The 18,912-nt window shown below is 40.3% G+C and overlaps 1 protein-coding gene across 2 annotated transcripts in view; it reads right to left on the minus strand.

Annotated features, from left to right (window-relative positions):
- WBP1L (WW domain binding protein 1 like) overlaps nucleotides 1–18,912 on the minus strand; it is a 59,498-nt gene that overhangs the window by 30,335 nt on the left and 10,251 nt on the right. The gene's annotated exons all lie outside the window — the stretch shown is intronic.

The raw sequence follows: 18,912 nt of genomic DNA on the forward strand, positions 1-18,912 counted from the left end.
ATGCTAAGTGCTTCAAAAACGATTGGGTTGATTCTGCCCCTTTAGCATTCCCAGGTTTTTGGGCACCTGAGATGCCCAAATGAAGATGTCAGGCTTCACTTTTAGTCTGAAGTGGGTAATGAAGTAATGGTAAAGCCTACTCAACTTTCTTCTAAGCCTGCTGGGAGGGGGAGAAGGAGGAGGGAGTGGAGAGTTCAGCTGTTAAATACTTGATGAGACTGCCACAGTGTATCCGGGGTGGTACAGGGACACCAGCTTGGCTCCTTGCTTTTTGGCACTACAGCTCTTGTCTTCCTGATGCCCATGTATGCAAACAGGACTTCGGTAATGGCTCAAGAGGAGACGATCTGCTCCAGACAGGGAAGAAGGCAGTCTGCAGACAGTAACAGGATACCCTAAGCACAGAATTAAGACGGTAAGTGTCTGTTCTAGTTTTAGAGTCTTGCACCATGTGGGTCCCAAAAATACAGCCTGTGTGTGCCCTTTGGTCACATCATCACAGACATGCATTGTCCCAGAGATGCTTACGAGCACAACCTTGATGGAGCACTTGGATGCCCTACTCTTACAAGTGCTATTTGATTTCTCTACAAATGACAGCAACTCACTATTTTTAGTGCTCATCTTATGGCTGCTTGGCGTTTCCCTTGGGCCTTACTTACCCTTGTTTCACAGCTTTGGTGCCAGCTCCCATGAAGCATTTTTTTGATGCCAGAAGGGATCATGCCAAGTCTGTCTGTGTTGATGCCAAAATGGCAGCTGGCTTTACTGTTGAGACAGGATTTGCCAAAACTAACAACACTAGTGCTGGGGTGAGTAGAATTGACTTTAAGGTTTTCATCTTCCTTACTCTTCTATTGCCTCTAGATTCCATGGGATAACGCTGCTCTAAATACCTTCTGGGGTCCTAGAAGATGGATTTTTCATCATAGGCCAAGTCAATAGGCAATTATACAGCAGACGGTCTTAACTTAGAGATCCTCCAAGAGAAGGATACTTTTATACATGAAGCAATTATCTGGGATGCAGCACTGCTGCTGCTGGGCCCAACTACACAGGCCAAGGCCTGCTGCAGATAAGGCAGGGCATGAACTCTCAGAGCCTGCAAATGTGTTTATAAAGAACCTACCACAAAAACAGACAATCTGTTGAAGATAAGGGTGGCTACGTGATTTACCAAGATATACCTACGACAGAAGTCTGGAGTGCACAAGAAGGTCAGGGATCAGCCAAATTGCATTACATTACCATGGGCAAGAAGATAAAATCCAAGCAAGTTAATTGCCCTTTGCCCCTTTTGCACTCTCACAAAGTGCCACTGTGTGAAAAGCCAATATTCAGATAAAATCCAGTCTCACACATGACACACAGGCATGTTGGTTATGGGAAACACCCAAAGAGATAGGAACTCATAGCAGTTGTGATAGGCAATCACACATGCAGTTGCCTGTGATTGTAAGTGATGGTACCCCCGCAAATTACAAAGTAATTGGATGTTAACCTCGGCTACTTTTATAAATCTAAAACCCACACCTTGCTCAGAAACAGTCGTGTCAAATGGGCACCTGAATGCCCTCTTGCTTCAGGAACCATGCATTGGTTAACCTGACAAGAGGTAAACAATTGGTTAAACAGGCTTTGTCATCAGGTAAGACTTTGCTGGGAGGATCTGTTACGCATATAGTCTGGTCAGATCTCTCTTAAGTTTGTTGGCCTTTCCTGAGCATAAGTTTACATCTTGAAGAAGTTCAGAAAAGCTCCCCTCAAATCCTAGCAGTCTTATTTTCTGCAGCTTGTTTTACAACAAAGAGGTTCTTTCATTATGTTCTGAGAATTATGTTTCTCCAGCAGAACACCACTTCTATGTGGCTTGAACCCTTCTTTGGAGGAACAGATTTTCTGGGAAATCCTTCCAAAAAAAAAAAAAAAGAAAAAAAGACATCAGCAGGCACCTCTTTTTGAGCACACTGCTGGATATTATGGTTTGGTAACGTTACACTGCAGAGCACAGAGCAATAGGCTGAGGCAAATGTCCTCAAATTGCTCTCTACATATGTACACCCTCAAGAACTTCCCTATTATCCCTGGACTTTTCATTCCAGGCCCTGCCGTGCTACCTACATCTCCACTGATAAATGGATTCTGGTTTGCAGGAGACTGCGTTTGCAGTACTCAAACTACAAACAAGTGCTTTTAACTGAATATTCTTCCTCTTAGAAAATACATGTGTTCCACAATATGGTATTCCCAAAATTAAAAGTCTCTCAATTAACCCAATGGGCTGTGAAGTATCTGAGTTTTACAGGATTTCTGTTATCTAGCAGAAACACAAACTCATCTGTACACTCAAGTAGGCTGAGGCTCAGAGTTTGACACAAGCATGAGGAAAGCCCTTCCAACACGGCGTGGTGGTCCGACAAGCAGAAAGACAGACTCCTCCGCTTCCAAAATGAAGGGCACTGAAGATCACATTTCTTCATACAACCAAAACAAAGAATGAAAGGAAATCACAAGTTCAACTATTAAGAAAGCTCAATACCACAAGCATTTAAAAGATCACAGCAAAACAGTATTAAAGACATCACTTTTAAATCTGTAGACAAAACTCTATGAGAACTATTTAGTCTTAAACTCCACTGCTAGAAACTTCCTTAAAAATGCAACTTTATGGAAAAAAACACTTCAAAAACTTCATTTTAAACAAAAAATTGTCTTTTCTAACTTGAATTACTGCATTGCTTATGATCTCTCCAAGTACTTGGACTTAAAAAATGAGTAAACAAAAGTAAGGAATAAATCAGCATTGTGTATGGTTAAGGATAGATTCAAGCTGAGTTCACCTGTATCTGTGAAAGACAAAATATAAAATATCTTAAAGCCTAGTCTCTCCTGTTACACTATGGGTTCTGTTTTGACTGACATCTTTACCAGGAAAAAAAGAGAAGCCCCCCAAAAGGCCACACACTCTGCTGCTCTGCCAAGCAGAGCTAACAGATATAGGTTTCCAGGTGCAGATGAAGCTGGTTCAAACCAAGCATACAGGGCAGAAAAATTCAGTGCCTCCCATCACCAGCTTCACCATCCTGCTTCATTTTCCCTACCCACAGAACAGGGATAGCGCCTGAAGTACTACAACCATTGGACCGAGAATACAATTAATTGCTATTCTTTCTATGCCTAGCAGAACTGCCACCGGCTACCCAAGTATTTCCTGTCGGGCTCGGCTCAGCTAGAGGCCGCCCCGGGAAGCCCGAAGTTATGCAAGGAACAGGCGGCTGGGAGGAAGCGATGCCCCGGTGTCGCGTTTCAGCACCGGCCCTGGCATTACGCAGTTTGCACTTTGCTGAAGCATTAAAGGCACTGGTGGCACCTGGAATCACAGCCAGTTTCTAAATTTCAGTGACAAACCTGCTGGCCAGGCGGCTTTGCCCTTTCAAGGGCAAATACCTCCAACACCATGTGGTCTCAACTCCCTTTCTGGTATCTGTAGGGTTTCCCCCTTAGGTACAAAACGTGTGCATCAGCTTATTTCAGAGAGTTCAGTAATTAAAAACTTAATTCAGTTTTATTTTGGGAAGAAACGTTGATACCCACAGTCTGCCTTTATGGGCATTATCTTATCCAAACTGCTGTATTTTCCATTAATGCTTATTATTCCACTGCAGGATAAAGTGCAAAACAGAAGGAGGACCAGATGATCCACACGGTTTTAGCTCTTTCATGCACTTCTCTGCAGCAAGGTTGCAGGCTGCAGGAAAAGAGAGAAGATCAAGCACTTCCTTTCTCCTTGCTCAGGCCTGGCTCCCAGACATGCATGTGCTCTAGATCACAAAACCAGTGACCTTTTACTACTGCAAACATTGCTTCTTTTGGAATTCTCCCATAGCATAAACCAAATGGTCTGTATGCGTCAGTATAAAAAAATCAAAACAGATCAAAACCTGATTGACATCCTACCTTTTTGCAGGAAAGCAGTTAGTGCTAATTAGAGTGACTACAGTAAAACAGTAAATATTAAAAAAAAAAACAGAAAAACACCAAAACAAACCCCCACTAGCAAAACATTTTTTTTCTTCAAAAGGTGAACAATATACATCACCCTCAGCACTCAGGAAGCTCACAGCCCTGTGGGTGACTGTTGAATGAAGAAACTCTAAGACAAGGAAATATTTTCAGTTTTTAGAAATATTCACTTCTGACACATCACAGGCTCCTACAGTAGTATTTTTCCCCTGAAGAGGGTAGTTTGGGGAGTAGAAATTCTGAACATCTCCTTTGGAACACCAGGACATCAACCCTCATTTCCTGGCAACAAGTGAGAAAACTAACAACCAATTTAATTTCAGAGACCCAGCCTGCACTTTGAAAAGTCATTAGACCATTGAAAAGACATCTTCCAGGTAAAAATACATAAAGAACTGAGGGACAGACAGCAACATTTGTGAGCAGGATTTAGTTACAGATTTAATTACAGACTGACCATCAGACTTGTCCTCCTTTCAGCACTTGTTTCTTAACACAGGCTTCAAAAGTCAGGGCTGCTTGAAAATCAAAGAGGCAAACCCAGAGGCATCAGGCTGTCAAACTGCTCTGGGAACGATTCACAGCACCCAAAGCATCAACATTTCTCTACCCTATTCTTAAGGCAACTGCAATTACTAGTGTACCCACTGCCTCAACAGGAGGCATACTCCTGTGCTTGATGACCTTAAACATAAGGATGTTCTTTCCCATTAACATAAACTCGGGCCTTAGTGCAAGATAAGGCAGTAATTTTTTCTTCTCCACTAAAAACAAGATGACTGATTGTAGTGATGTTCTTAACTTAGCTCACCTGGAAACTTGTTCCATTCCTCTATAAGCTGCTTCCAGAAGACAGAAGAAGTCTTCATTTCCTAGACTACAAGGATTAAATCAAGGTTTTACTGGCTTTCTCAGTCTGAAACTTAAACCCACCTTAAAATGTGGGATCCAAAATGGGGCATATCACTTACTAGCGTGGAGTATTACCAAATGCCTGTATAGGACAATTCTACACTGTTAAAGATTTGCTGAGTTTTTTACTGAAAGAACTGTATTCAACTTCTGGTCTAAAATCCCAGACTACTTCACTTTTTCCATTGCTAAATACTCTGCATTTTTACTTGAGAAAAAGTGAAATAGTCTTCAGGCTATTTCTTCAAGTTGTTCTGTTTTAAAAAAATACACACAAACTTCCCTCTGCATCTCAAGTGTTTTCTCTTTGTCTCCCAAACTGTTGGCACAGAGGCAGAACGAACCCCTCCAGGATCCCAGTGACCACCACAGACACTCCTCAGCAAATATTCATCACTTAATGGACCCTCCTGAACACAGATCCTCACCGAGTATCCCATAACCAATGTGCTGCCTCACTCAGGCTGGGCTGTAAAGCATCCATTGAATTAACCAAATTAAATTCATCAGCCTCCTCCCATGAGGTTGTTCCTGATAAATCCACACTGCTCATTTCCTGTTGCCTTAGAGATGCTTATAAAACCTTCAGGGATTTGTTGTGGTACTTCAGTAGAGACTGAAGCACTTCACAATTTTCTAACCTTTTCTTATTTTTTTCCTTTAATCCGACCCCCTATACATTCAATATTTATTTTCATATGTGCAGATTTACAACCAGGAGTTTGTGCACTTTCTGTCTGGGGGGTCTTTTCCCTCAAGAACCGAAAGAGCTGCAAACCCTTTCAGTCTGTATCAGTTACTGAGTTATTGTACACTCACTTCATTCATTAAATTTTAGATCAATATCTTTCTTTTTCTTTTTTTATATCTAACACTGTTTTGCAGAACCTTTTCCTAAGCCTTTGTGTGTTCCTTACTAGCTGCAATATAGTTTTTACACCAAAGGTAAATGATAAAATCAGTAAAATCTTTACTGTCCCTTCAGTTTCAGATGGATGGATTTAGTAGATGGTTTTAACATCAGCAAAATATAATGAAGATGATAATAAATTTCAGAATCCTTTTCAAATGCAGGTCTGGCATGAGAAAGAAAAATGTTAAGAACTTTTACCACATATACCCCATCTTTGGAAAGAATTCAGCATAAACTGACAGCATGGCTTTATCTTTTATAAGTGTCAACACACAGTGGACTGTCTATTGCAGTCTGAGCTCACACTGACTTGAAGTCACTATGAGGAAAAATAACTGACCATCAAAAATGTCCCGAAATTCAAAGCCAAGCAAAATCAAAAAAGCTAAAGCCATCTTTTGCAAATTTAAAAACATATTAGTGAAATGGAATTTTTATCTCCCAAAGCAAGCCAGCAGAACCAGTGGCATTCATTACATCTACCATGCACCAAAAGAGACCTTCAGAGATGCCTGAAGGATTCAGACTGGAAACCAGATCCATTACAGAGACAAATCAAGCAGCTTTGTTGTCAGACAAAGCATGTTGGACGAGGGTGAATTCTCATACGTTCAACTATGTATTCTTGAGCTGTGCAGTTAGAAGAAAGTCTTCCAGCTTTTTTGTGCTTCACAGTCCTGTAGCTCTGCACAGCTGAGCTTTTCTACTTCCCTTTTCAAGACAGGCTGGAGTAAACGAAATCCTGCTGCTTTCTCATTAGCGTGAAGTGGTCCTGTCAAATTGTCTGCAGACAGCTTTTGAACTACCCCGAGGAACAGCCTGGCCTCCAAAAACCCAACATACACATGGAAAATGCTTCCTCCTAAACCTCCCAAGAGGAGGAAGATGCACCAGTGGCTCCTACAGTCCCTGAACTGCAGCTGGCTTGGGAGTGTCTGCAGCTTACAGCAGTTCTCACCGGATTCTTGTTCAAGTCCTCCACTCTTTGCTCTCTTTAGATGACCTGGAAGAAATTTTTATGCATGCAGATGCCAAGGACATCCCTTGTGAGTTGTGTCCTTAGGTATGAGAAATGCCACTAAGTCAGGGGTTTGACTGAGAGCCCAGATCTTGCTGTAATGTGATAGCTCCGCCAGAGCCATCCTGGCAGGTCTATAAATCCCAGTATTTCACAAAATAACAGTGGAATCTGAAATAAGATTAGTTTCTGAAGGGCAAGTTGGTGGTCTGGAGGTTTTGTTTTATTTCAGTGTTGCCCTAGGTCAGGTTAGCTGACCACACAGGCAAGGAGCACAGGCTGCTGCTGTACCACTGCAGATGCCAAACATTCAGTATCGGCAGTCAACGCTAACGCCAGAACATAAGACAAGATGGTTTTCCCAAGTTCAACAGTCCCCCCACAGACCCAGCTTTACTTGGATGGTGTCTAGGAACAACCATTTTGTCACAGTAGAAACAGATTTATTCTTGGCAAAAACCAAAACAAACAAACAAAAACCAAAACAAACAAACAAACAAAAACCCCCAACACCCAACGTGGTGGGTCAGATCTCTCAGAGAGACTCTGAGACTCTGGCATCTTCAAGAAATGTCAAGAACTCACCCTCAACGCCTCTAAGCCTTACTAAGAATGAACAGAAATGAAAGAAACTCTCTATCTATTCAATAGCACAAATTCAGACATTCTGTCAAGATCTGAACACTTTTACCATGTTTTTTTCCTAACACAGCCTGGGGCTCAGAAACATTCTTGAACATGAAGGTTCACATAAACCTACCAATTAGAGTCAGAAAGACTTTCAAATATAATTTACAACTCAGCCAGTCAGCAAAAACATGAAAGGGCGTTACCCAGTAGATTCCTCCAATATATAAACACTCAGAGCAGCATCAAAATTTGTTCTGCAATAATGTCTTCATGAGACAGTTGATCATTAGTGATGAAGGAAGTTGTGGATAAACCTCAAGACTGAGAATGTTTTTGGTGCATATTCTCATTTCTCCCAAGGGAACCTTGATCTTCTGAGGAATATTAACATGAAGTATGTAAAACATTTTATGGACTGTTTATAACCTAATGACTCCAAGTGTAACCTTAGATGTCATTCTGCAAAGACTTAGTCATGTTCAGAAATCTGAGCAGAGGGAAAATGCTAAAGCCTCTTGGGCAGATCACTTTTATTGCTCCTTTAGCTCTGTTCAAGCAGGTTCACATAATATAGTTAACTTATACTGGTATCAGCAAAACACTGCTCAGAATCAAGCTGACATAAAACTCATGGTTACATTATTAACTAGTAAAATCCTTCCAAGCACTTGTGTTTGGAAATGTCTCCTCACATATACAGCCAAATCTGAAAATGCAGAAGATTCTTACTTACATCTTACTTAATGGTAATGTTAATGTTCTTTTCAAAAAGACTTTGAAATAAATACTCTAATCCTACAATAAAAGACAAACATGAAAAGCATATGGTTCTCACTGGGTATGCCTACTGCAAATCAAGTTACCTTCCTGGAAACTCAGTATATATTTGCTAAATGAAAACAAAGCATCTCTTATGGCTTCACAATTAGAATTTTAAAAAACAGATGCTACAGGAGTTGCAGTTTTCTTCACAATGTTACTTTACCAGTTATACATCTTGAACGCTAAAAACAAGTATTCAAGGAGAAAATACTGTCACAATCTGTGATGTTAATATTTATGTTAAAAATACTCATGGAAGAATCTAGCTGTTTGCTTTCCAGAAGCCACTATCTGGTCTCTCCTATTTTTCAAATAAGAAGAGGCCTTTGCAGAATTATAAATAAAACACTGAAACCTCCATGTGACTTTCCCATATGCAGCTTTTCAACAGCCAAGTGATTTCCCCTATCCCATCCCCACTGTTTGCATACTAAGGCAATGTTTGCCAAGTTTACCAAGTAGAGAATTTTTAAGCCAAATTTGTAAAACCAAGAAGATAAACATTTTGTTAATATCCTTTGATTAGAGATAAGCATCATAAGGAGAGTTAAACTGTGGAGAAGAGCAAGAGAAAAAAAGATTTTATGTTTTGTCATCAATTTACCAGGAATGTCACTGTGTCAGTGTAGAATATGAGAACGCCAACTTCTCTGAGTTTTTGAGAGCCCTACATGTAGCCACCCACTTCTGCACATGTTCTGAGACATAATACTCCTCACTCATTGAACAAACAAACAGATCTAACCTGAAAGGTGGAGGAGTTAAGTGAACATCTCAGTTTTATTCATCTAGGGCTATTGGCAGATGTAGCTGACAGGATTTTCTTGCCTGTTGCTTTTCTGGTTGCCTTCATTCCCACCACAACATCCAGATATCTGAAAGACCAACATCCAAATGGCTCTCCATGCTATGCATCACACCCAAAAAGCTTGTGGAAGTGACTTAAAACCAGGCTTCCAGTCTTCTGAAGGGTGGGACCTGTGACCACATCTACAAGGAATAACACAGTGGCTAATTCTGAGCCAGAAGGAGATGGCAGGCAAGGTTGGAGCACATGTACCAGGACAACAGAAAGGACTGCCTGCCAGAGGAAAAAGCAGAGGACAAAGTACAGAGCTGATCATCACTTGAACAAGTAGGGCAGCCCAACAAGGAATGCAGGAAAGTCACCTGCCACAGAACATTAAGATGCCACGTTAGACTGAATGCCCCACAGCAGAAGTCCAAGACTTATTCTTCCCAGGACACCAAAGTATCTCTTTTCCAGTCTAAGCTGCAGCACAACATTCATTCCCACTGACCTCACTTTTCCCCATGCATGAGGAGCACACCCAAGGTGCTATCTTGATCAATGCAATCACAAAAGGTTGTTCATTATGTGCAACAGTTCAGTAAAGCACATCTGGCAGTAGGACAAAAATCTGCACAGGGACACCCTGAAATTTTCATGTTCAATTTGATCTACATCAAATCCCACTAACATCTAAACACTCCTCTGTCACCAGGAGTGTAAGAGTTGTGGCTGTGGGCTGGTGACAACCTGCAGCTTCACTCCATATGGCTCCCAGTCTGTGTCATGAAAGCCTGGCACCAAGACTTACATGAAGGAGACACAAAGGGGATGGAAAAGCCTGCTCCACCCTCATGAAAGGTATTCCTTGGTCCTATGTACAGCCTGAAAAGCAAGGGGCAAGAGATTCTTTATTTACTCCCTGCAGTCATGCTCAGCTATACTCGATGTCTGCACTCTTAAGTTTATGTTTACTTCCCATTGACATATATGTTCTTCTGTAGTATATTTCATCTATTTTCAAAAAGGTAGATAACACTTTTTTTTTTTTACATTAGCCCAGTTTCTTGTGCAAGACAAATTATGGCCTCTATACAAAACATAACTGGGATTGCAAATAACTAGTCATTCATTCTCAGACTGTACTGGGTTTCATGTCTGGCAAAGTCACTGTTTTCTATTCTTTTCTTTTCTACTAGCAAAATAAGAACAGAATTTACTATATCAGAAACAGATTAAGACATTAATGTTTATAGAGAACACCTATTACTTTACATTACACAAGAGATTTTACATGCTTCATTTTATATTTGATGTTTTTCATACTAGTTCAGTACTACTACTTGTATACATACTGAAAACAAGCAGAACTCTTAAAAGCTCACAGGTTTCAGAAGAGGACATTCTGTGGTTTAGTTATTTGCAGGTAATAAGAGAAAGCAAATACAAAATCATACTGTTTATGGAAACTAGTAATTGTTGATGATGACCATGTCTTCAGGGTCAATCTTTGGAGAACTGTCAGTAAAAAGAAGCATCTTCCTTTTATTTACCCCTGTCCTATACCAAATATCTATATTAAAAAAAAATTTAAACCAAGACAACTCTATTTTCTTTTATTCTTCCACAGTATCAAGGAGACTGAAAGCATAATTCACTCTAGTAATTTCCTGTAAAGGAGGATTTCATTGTTAACTATAGTAAGCAAACACCAAATTTAAATTTTCCCTTGCAACTTGCCAATATTCTCATGACTCAGCTTAAAGAAAAGTTTTCTTTCCACTTTAGTAACTTTCCTCTTTCAGTCTCCAGCAAAAAGATGGATGATAATTTAGAAAGATTCCTAGCCATGCATCATTTCTGGTTGATATCAGTTACAAGCCAAGAAGTAATCAGAGATTTAAAGTACTGGCAGAAATAGTTTAGTGGTTGGTATTCCTTTGCTAATGCAGAACTTCAATACTGCCTTTATAAAATCAGCATCAAAAGAGATGCAGAAATATGTACTCAGTGCTTCTGACATACTTGATTGTAACTGGACATTCTAAGTAGGAAGCTATAAATACATTGCCAACAGCCTCTGAGATAACCAGCAATATGGTAGCAATAAGTGGCATCAGGATTAAAAATGAATGATCTCGTAATTTCTCCCAAAGTGTCAAGAACTCAGACCTTCACATGAATGAAGACTCTTTACAGAGTAACCACACATGAAAACATATATTCCAGACTCACAGGACTGTAACCCTCATAACAAAATGCCACAGTGATGACTCAAATTCTATAGGCAATTTTTTTCCATGCCATTAAATATCTAATTTTTCTGTCTCCACACCTCACAACCCACTTTTTGTGCCTCAAAATGCTGACAAAAGTTACCAGTGACCTCCCATGGCATGAGATGCATGGGAAGCTATGCAAGAGCCTTTGGGGTGGGGAAGCCAGCTCAAATCTTAATTTCTCAACTCAGGAGCACAAAGAAAAGAACACTCGCACCGGCTTTCACATCTCTCTTCTTCACATCTTGACATCTCTGCTAACAGATTCTAACAACCAGGACACCAGAATTCATACTTCAGCATCTTCAACTTCTTTCCTGAAGGACTCCAGCTATTGATTCCTGATAACGTTGCCAAGCTGGTCCCTGAAACAAGCCAGAGTGCGCTCAGGAAACATTCAGGAAAATGTTGGAAGAAAGAGCTGGTTGCAGGCAGATCCCAGCAAGAAGAGGTCAGCCCCTGACTGCAGGGATTAGCAAGGCTTTCCATATCACAGCATATCTCAGAGACTGCAAGGATTTCCCAACTTCAGAATAACAACTCAAAGAGGACACAAAGAGGAACTGTGAAGCTGCAAAGGCCTGTGTGGCTGAACTGAACCCTTGAAGCTCTCTGTAGCCTGGGCAAGGTACAGTCCAATGTGTTATCACAAGTACTAAATGTTACTCTACACTGAAATGCATATTTCTTGACTGGAAACCTGAATTTAGAGGTCAGATTTAGCAGTAGAGTTTTGTAGAAGGATTCTGACATGAAAGCTAGAAGCAACAAACAAGAAACAAAAAAGAAAAAAAAAAAAAGAAAAAAAAAAAAAAAAAAAAAAAAAAAAAAAAAAAAGCAGCCAACCAACCATCATTCTTTAGAAGAGCAGCTGCCTGGAAGAATTTCAGAAATACTTTGTCCAAAAGTGTTTCAGTTGCCATTCAAAATGCTCTCCCATTGCATTTTCAATTTCAAAATTTCTTTGCTTTCAAAGTCTGTATCCTCCTATATTTTATTCAAAAGCTCTTGCAATTTAAAAGTCATAGAAAAGCATACCAAAAATACCGGACTTGACTAAATGCATCCATTTCTCCGCAACCTTTATTCCGTCTAAAGCTCCATGTGTGCTTACAAGCATATACAGATACACAAGTCAAACAGGATTTTCTGCTATAGGAAAAACTGCTTCTAGTGTTGATTTTGAACCATAAATTTGAGTAGCAGATGCTCCAATTTTAGTTTAAGCAAGTAAACATAAATCCTGATGAAAGGCATTAGGGGTATAAAAATGCCCATTACCTCTTTGGACTAGATTTGAACTGGTGACCTAATGATGTGACACTCAGCAGTTCTTTAACTGTGATCACAGAGATTTGCATCAGCAAATACTTAAATCCCAGGAGATGATACTTCCTTGGGAAGAAATCTCCAGAAGTAAGAGTTGCCATTTGTGCAATTTTAACAAGCAAGAAAATACAAGTAACAGTCACTTGATTCCTATGGGTTTCTAGAAGATCCTGGTATTACAAGTACACAACACATGGATTTGTATCAAAAGCCAGTACTTGCAAAGCTCAGTATTCACTACTAGACAGGGGTAAACACAGCAAGTCCTAATAGTCTCTGTCATGGCTTTAGAAATTTACTGAAAATGAAGACACATTTTGTATGAAAAGGCACAAATAGATCCACTTTGAGACGACTTACTGGGAACTAAGTTTTCACATTCTGTTCAACTGCATCATGTACATCTGCAGAGCCTGACATCACAGCATCTCCCCTACCAGAACTATCCAGGCTCTTTGCAATCCAGAAGCCTTGCATCAATATCCTGGTGCTATAGCAGTGCAGGTAGGTGCAGGTCCCAATGAGGCAAGCACATGCTTCTCAACTGGTTTCAGAGGCATCAGCTGAAGGCAGCTATCAGCTTCATCTTGAAGAGAACCATTCTCTGATATTTTGTTTGGTTGTAAAAATTTCACAATGGTACATGTGCCAGCAAGGCAGATAGAGCCAAAAGCACAATTAAGAAATCCCAGCAGAGGGTAGATGCTGTTTAACATTTTTCAAAAAGTACAATATATGTGCAGGTGCCCTATTTCACTGGAGAATCTCCAAAGCCATCTCCTAATCAATAGCAGTATTTTTCATCTCCCTGATGAAAAATAATACTCCTATGAACAGCCATCAGCCCCTCTCCCCACCACATATGGAAACTCACCCAGAAGTGTGACCAATCCTACAAAAAGGCTCTTGAGAAGAAGCATCTGTACAAACAGTGATCTGCCTTTTGGGGGATGAAAGTCCTTTGTTTGGGTTTGCTTTGGAAGTACAGATGTGCTTCAGCTGCTCTACACTCCTTCAGCTATCCCAAAAATACCAGCCAAAACTGTCAGGCCATCCACATGAAGACAGTCACATTCTCCAGTTGGCATTCAAGAGGTGTGCAATTAAGGACTTGCCAAGAAAAAGTATTTATCATAGGTAATTTTCACAGTATCACACATAGCATTAATAGCTTCAAGAAAGTAAAGAAAAATGTAATATAAGTTACAAAGGCAGGTGATAAAACTTCCAAAAGCATTCAAAAAGATAACAGTAAAAGCTTGTAAGGGTGAGCAACCCGATTTCATAAACATGCTTCCGATTAACCCTTTCACAGCTTCAAAAAGATACCATCTCTGTTGTTCCCAAGCACATCTGCCAGAACTTGCCAAGGAAAGCATGAGCAAGCAGCTTCAAAGGCAGGATGACGTACTTATAGCAGTAAACCCTAATCCTTTCTGGGGAAACCACGCAACTGAACTTAGTCATAGAAAATGGGATTAGAAATTCTAAAACAAAACACTGCATTGAAAGAATTAGCAGTCATCCCAAAATCATGTTGAAAATATTGAGCAACATTTAAACAACAACTTTTGTCAGGGCTGATAAAGAGGAGAGTAAAACTAACGTCTTCAACAGGAAACCTTTAGCGGATGGGGATAGGAACAGGATATCTGTGTCAGCCCAAAATCTTACACACTGGATGACGGTTTGGCAAAGAGCAGAGGTGTCCAAGAGCACCACAGCCATCATCCCTCGAAATTCAAGTGCATAGACTCCTAGAAAAAGGTTTCTGTGATTTGACCATAGGAAACATGGCATTGATGGCATTGATGGAAGCAGACAGTGATGATAAAGTAAATGCTCATGTGCAGAGCCAGAGGGAGAGTCTCTGGGGAGCAATTTGGGAAGCACAGCCTTATTCGTTCCACAGTTCATAATGTTATTCAAACTCATGTATACAAGAATGTTGCAACTGCTCAAGTGATATCTCCACTAGCGTCACACACATGGCAGAAATGCAGAGGTCAGGATTTCTGAGGCACTTCCCCAAGGAGACAGCTAATGTGACATTCTGAAGTTCCCCACATTTCTTGCACTGGAACTTCCTGGACAATAGTGGCACATATTTTCCAATGTTCAGATCTAACCCAAATTACATGTTTACACAATCCACATGAAATTCAGGTTTTGATCAATGTGTGTTTTCATCTTTGAACAAGAGCAGATTTTCTAAGTTAAGACAATCTTTCTAAAACAAGCCATGTCTGTGCATAGGGTCAGAGTGCCTGGAGAGATCCTGAAACAATTTAAGTAAGCTTCCCATACCTTCTCACTGCCAAGCAAGCTTCATTAGCAAGTACCAAGTATTCAAGTCCTGATGGCTTCAACTGATAAAACAGAGAACACAAAGACTTGTATCAGGAAAAAGAAGGCAGTGGAATAAAGTAGATAAGCAAGGAGAGAAAAATAATACCTTGAGAAAAAAAGGCAGACCATCATGATCTAAGTGCTAATTAAATCTGCTCCCAATCGGTATTAAATGAATGTGACCATAAGGCACAAGTCCAGTCTAGACTGCATTGCAAGAGAGAGCATATTTCCCCTTTGATCATTCTCTGGTGTCAATGGAAACCCACTGGGGCTTGAAGAGATACCAAGTCATTGAGAGATGACTATCTAATTTAGCACATAGAAGATGAATGAAAGTAAATTTGAGTTTCCACCCCATATCCTCAGGTCCAGGACTATCACTTGCATTTAATGAAGTCAGAGCACTCAGATTTCAGTCACCTCCCTCTGCTTTCTCCCTTCACAGTCAACAGTCTCTTCTTTCCTAGATATCAGGCTCTTCTTTCTTTTAGAAAGGCCTCCTTTCATTTACAACTGACACTGCCACATGAGTCTTTCTCCCTTGCAGTCTCATAGATCCCAGCAGAAGAGTGACCTTGCAGCAACAACCAACTGTACAACAATACGAACAATGGGAAGTAGGTAGTTCCTAAACCAAAAGCTGTGGTAGTTTTGAGTGGAGGAGCTTGGAAACTGCTTATCTAAAGTCTCTGCAGGGAAAGCAAAAAGATATTTAAGGACCACCCTCCAGAGCCCCTCTGAAATCTCAAAGGTAACCAGACCTGTGCATGAACCTAGGAGAACTGTGCGAAAATTCAGCTTCCACCAGTAGCAGTATCCCAATCAACTAGCAGAGCCTCTTTGCTATACCTAGACAAAAAAATAAAAGAAAGAGAAGATAGGACATTTCACACTCTCCTCAGTCTCTTGAAAGATGAAAGCAAAGAGGGGATTTTTTTAAAGTACTTGCTTAGAAGTTTTGGAGGAAAAGAAAAACTCCTAGTTTTCCTTCCATATTTAGTCTGAGACTTTTTCAGTATTTCCACTGTTGCGAAACAGAACGCAGAAGAAAACAAATCGTCTTTGACTACACAGAAGTGCCAACCAGAAAATAAGCCACAAAAGCTTGTATAAATACACGCATATCCCAAAAACCAGATGCACCTATCAAAGCATTGTTGAAAGTTTGTCTGAGTTGAGACTGTAACTGAACTCTCTGTACTTGTTGCTAAGAACAATTTTACTCAAAATAATAACCAGGATTAAAACCAAGTAAGAAATAATGAACTTAGTTTAATTGGTTTGTGAGAAACCCAATTTGCAAGTGCTATCCTTAGCCAGCTATTGAATATGACTGAGCCCAGAAGGCACTGTGATGAGTGACTTAAGTGAAGGCACCCTACACCCACCAACATTCCTGCTGAATGAATGTGAAATCATCAAGAATTGCTTTTATTTATCTTACTAAAAGCATTTCTTGGAAGGGCTGGAAAAATTTATTTCAGATGGATTTTTCAGCTGAGAACAAAGTTGTATTTATTATAATTATGCACTCTCCAGTGTGGCCTGCCTTGCTGAGAAAGAACATTAAATTCAGCTGTGCACGAACTCATGGAAGTGACCTTTTTGAATGAAAATGCTGCAGCAAGAGACTTGTGGAGCATTCTCACTAAATAACCTACTGTCTGCAACTTGCAGATTAGTGCTCAGACCACTGATTTTAGCTGCTACTTATAAGGGCACAAGTCTACATGAGGTCAATCATGAGGTCAAGCTGAGAATAAATTGTGTGTGCTGCAGAATACAGTATAGAGAACTGTACTTGGTCTCCAGTCCAGTACGGATTTATGAACTTTTGTTAACCATGATGTAGAAGCATAAAATTGCAAGGCACTTGAAAGAGGTCGTTTCTGCAGGACACCCAGTGTTCCCTTTATATAAGAGGATCAAAGGTGTTATTGACACAAACGGAACAAGCTCTCACTTTAATGAGAGCAACAAATGCAAAAATGAACACCCACCACCCATGCAGAAATAGTCTGCTCCCTCTTTGTGGAAGAGAAGGATTATCTGAAAGACTTCTGCTCCATGGAAAGCCCACGCACTTGGGGAGAAGACAGGTTAGCACTGAAGAACTAGCAAGTTAAACTAGAATGCTCATTTCATCACCAAATGAAAGGTGAAATGTAAAAGAGCAAGAGTGCAAGACATACGCTTGTTTGGAATTAAGGATGTCATTTCAGTGTGCACATATAAAATGTCCCCCATAGACCCATCAGATGATTCTACTCTTTGCAGAAAGGTTGGGTATCTCATCCTGTGAAGAACTTAACACATATGTCTGAGCCTTCCCAGCAGCTGGGCAGTCAAATTCCTGGTGCCAAAGAAAGCAAGGCAAGTTTTCGTGATGACATCCAGGACATCTCAAGGGCAATTGGAAGTCATTCCTCTGCCTGCCCAGCCCAAGAGCATCCCACAAGGATCAGGATCTGCTTGCAACCTGCTCCATGCTCCCTCTCCCTTTCTCTCCCAAGGTATGCTCTTGTGGCAGGCTCTCATGGTTCATGGCCATCTGAAGATTTTGGTATGCAGTTCAAAAGCCTAGAAAAGAGACTATCCTGTACTAAGCATCCAGAAGTCAAAATGCAGCTGTAAAAACAGTTTGTGCTGCCAATTTGGGTTCTGCACTCCCTTTTCAGATTCTGCATTTGCATTTCAGCCAGCTCAAGCTTCTCCCACTGCTCTGCTCACTGAACCTGCTGCTTTGGTTCCAAATCTCCATCTCTGTGTTCTGTTGTCTCCAAGGGGAAATAAGATACAATAAATTCCACGTTTTGACTTCGCTACAGAACCAATTAAGTCAGCTGCAAAGAAGGAAAAGCTTTCACTTGAACGAATTGTTTTCCATGCATAAACAGAGCACATGCAATTTGTGAGGGGCACTAAAGCTCAATCCTCATGTCTTCACATGTTGATTATTTACAGTAATGCTTTCCAGATAAACAGAAGAACAGTCTCCACTCAAGTACAGAAGAAGCCAAGAACAATAAAACTGTATCTCAACAATTAGGTAAAGTTTGACCATAGTACTTGAGGGCATTAAAAACCTTTGGACCAAAACGTTGCAGAAGAAAAGCAAGTGTTTCTTAGTTAACAATTAATAATTTAGACCTGAAGACTTTTAGCCAGCCATCCAGCTGAAGAGGAAAATTACACAGTATTTATACAGTCAGTACCACACAATCCCCTAGTATTTTGATACAAAAAATACAGTTCATAGTACATTTGCCATTTTAATGTCCCCACTGTAGATGAGAAACATGAAATTACTTTCTTAATATCATGTGGTAAGCCAGGATTACAACTGAAGAATTCTTGCAAAACTACTTGTTCATCAAAGGGAGTACATTTGGGCGTTTAAAAAATATTTTTAATAATATTTATAAATTCACTCTAAAAAAACCCCAAACAAACAACAGCAGCTAAACCCCCAAAATTTTCTACTTTTCCCCCATTGTTGCACTATCTTTTGGGTTAAGTAAACTAGCAAGGCACTTCACCCTCAAGAGCCCTCATGACAAGCATATGCAAGATGCCTGCTGCCAGGATAGGGAAAAAGCTGACCAACACAGAAGCAGTGCAAGACTTGTAAATGAAGAGATTATTAGGTTGAACCAGATAAAAGAAGTATGGTTAAAGACCATTTCTTTAATTAGAGACACTAGTTAAAATCATAAACAAGTTTTACTTTACACCCTGTCCTGAAGGAAAGTGCCTTCAGAAGGACTGTTGGCAGGCAGTGCCTGTGCAAAAGAAGATCCACTGGTAGGAAGAGCTCTCAGCAAAAGAATACAAATAAACAAAA

Source organism: Vidua chalybeata, chromosome 8 (genome assembly GCF_026979565.1).
Source record: "Vidua chalybeata isolate OUT-0048 chromosome 8, bVidCha1 merged haplotype, whole genome shotgun sequence".
In the NCBI taxonomy this organism is placed as follows: Eukaryota; Metazoa; Chordata; class Aves; order Passeriformes; family Viduidae; genus Vidua; species Vidua chalybeata.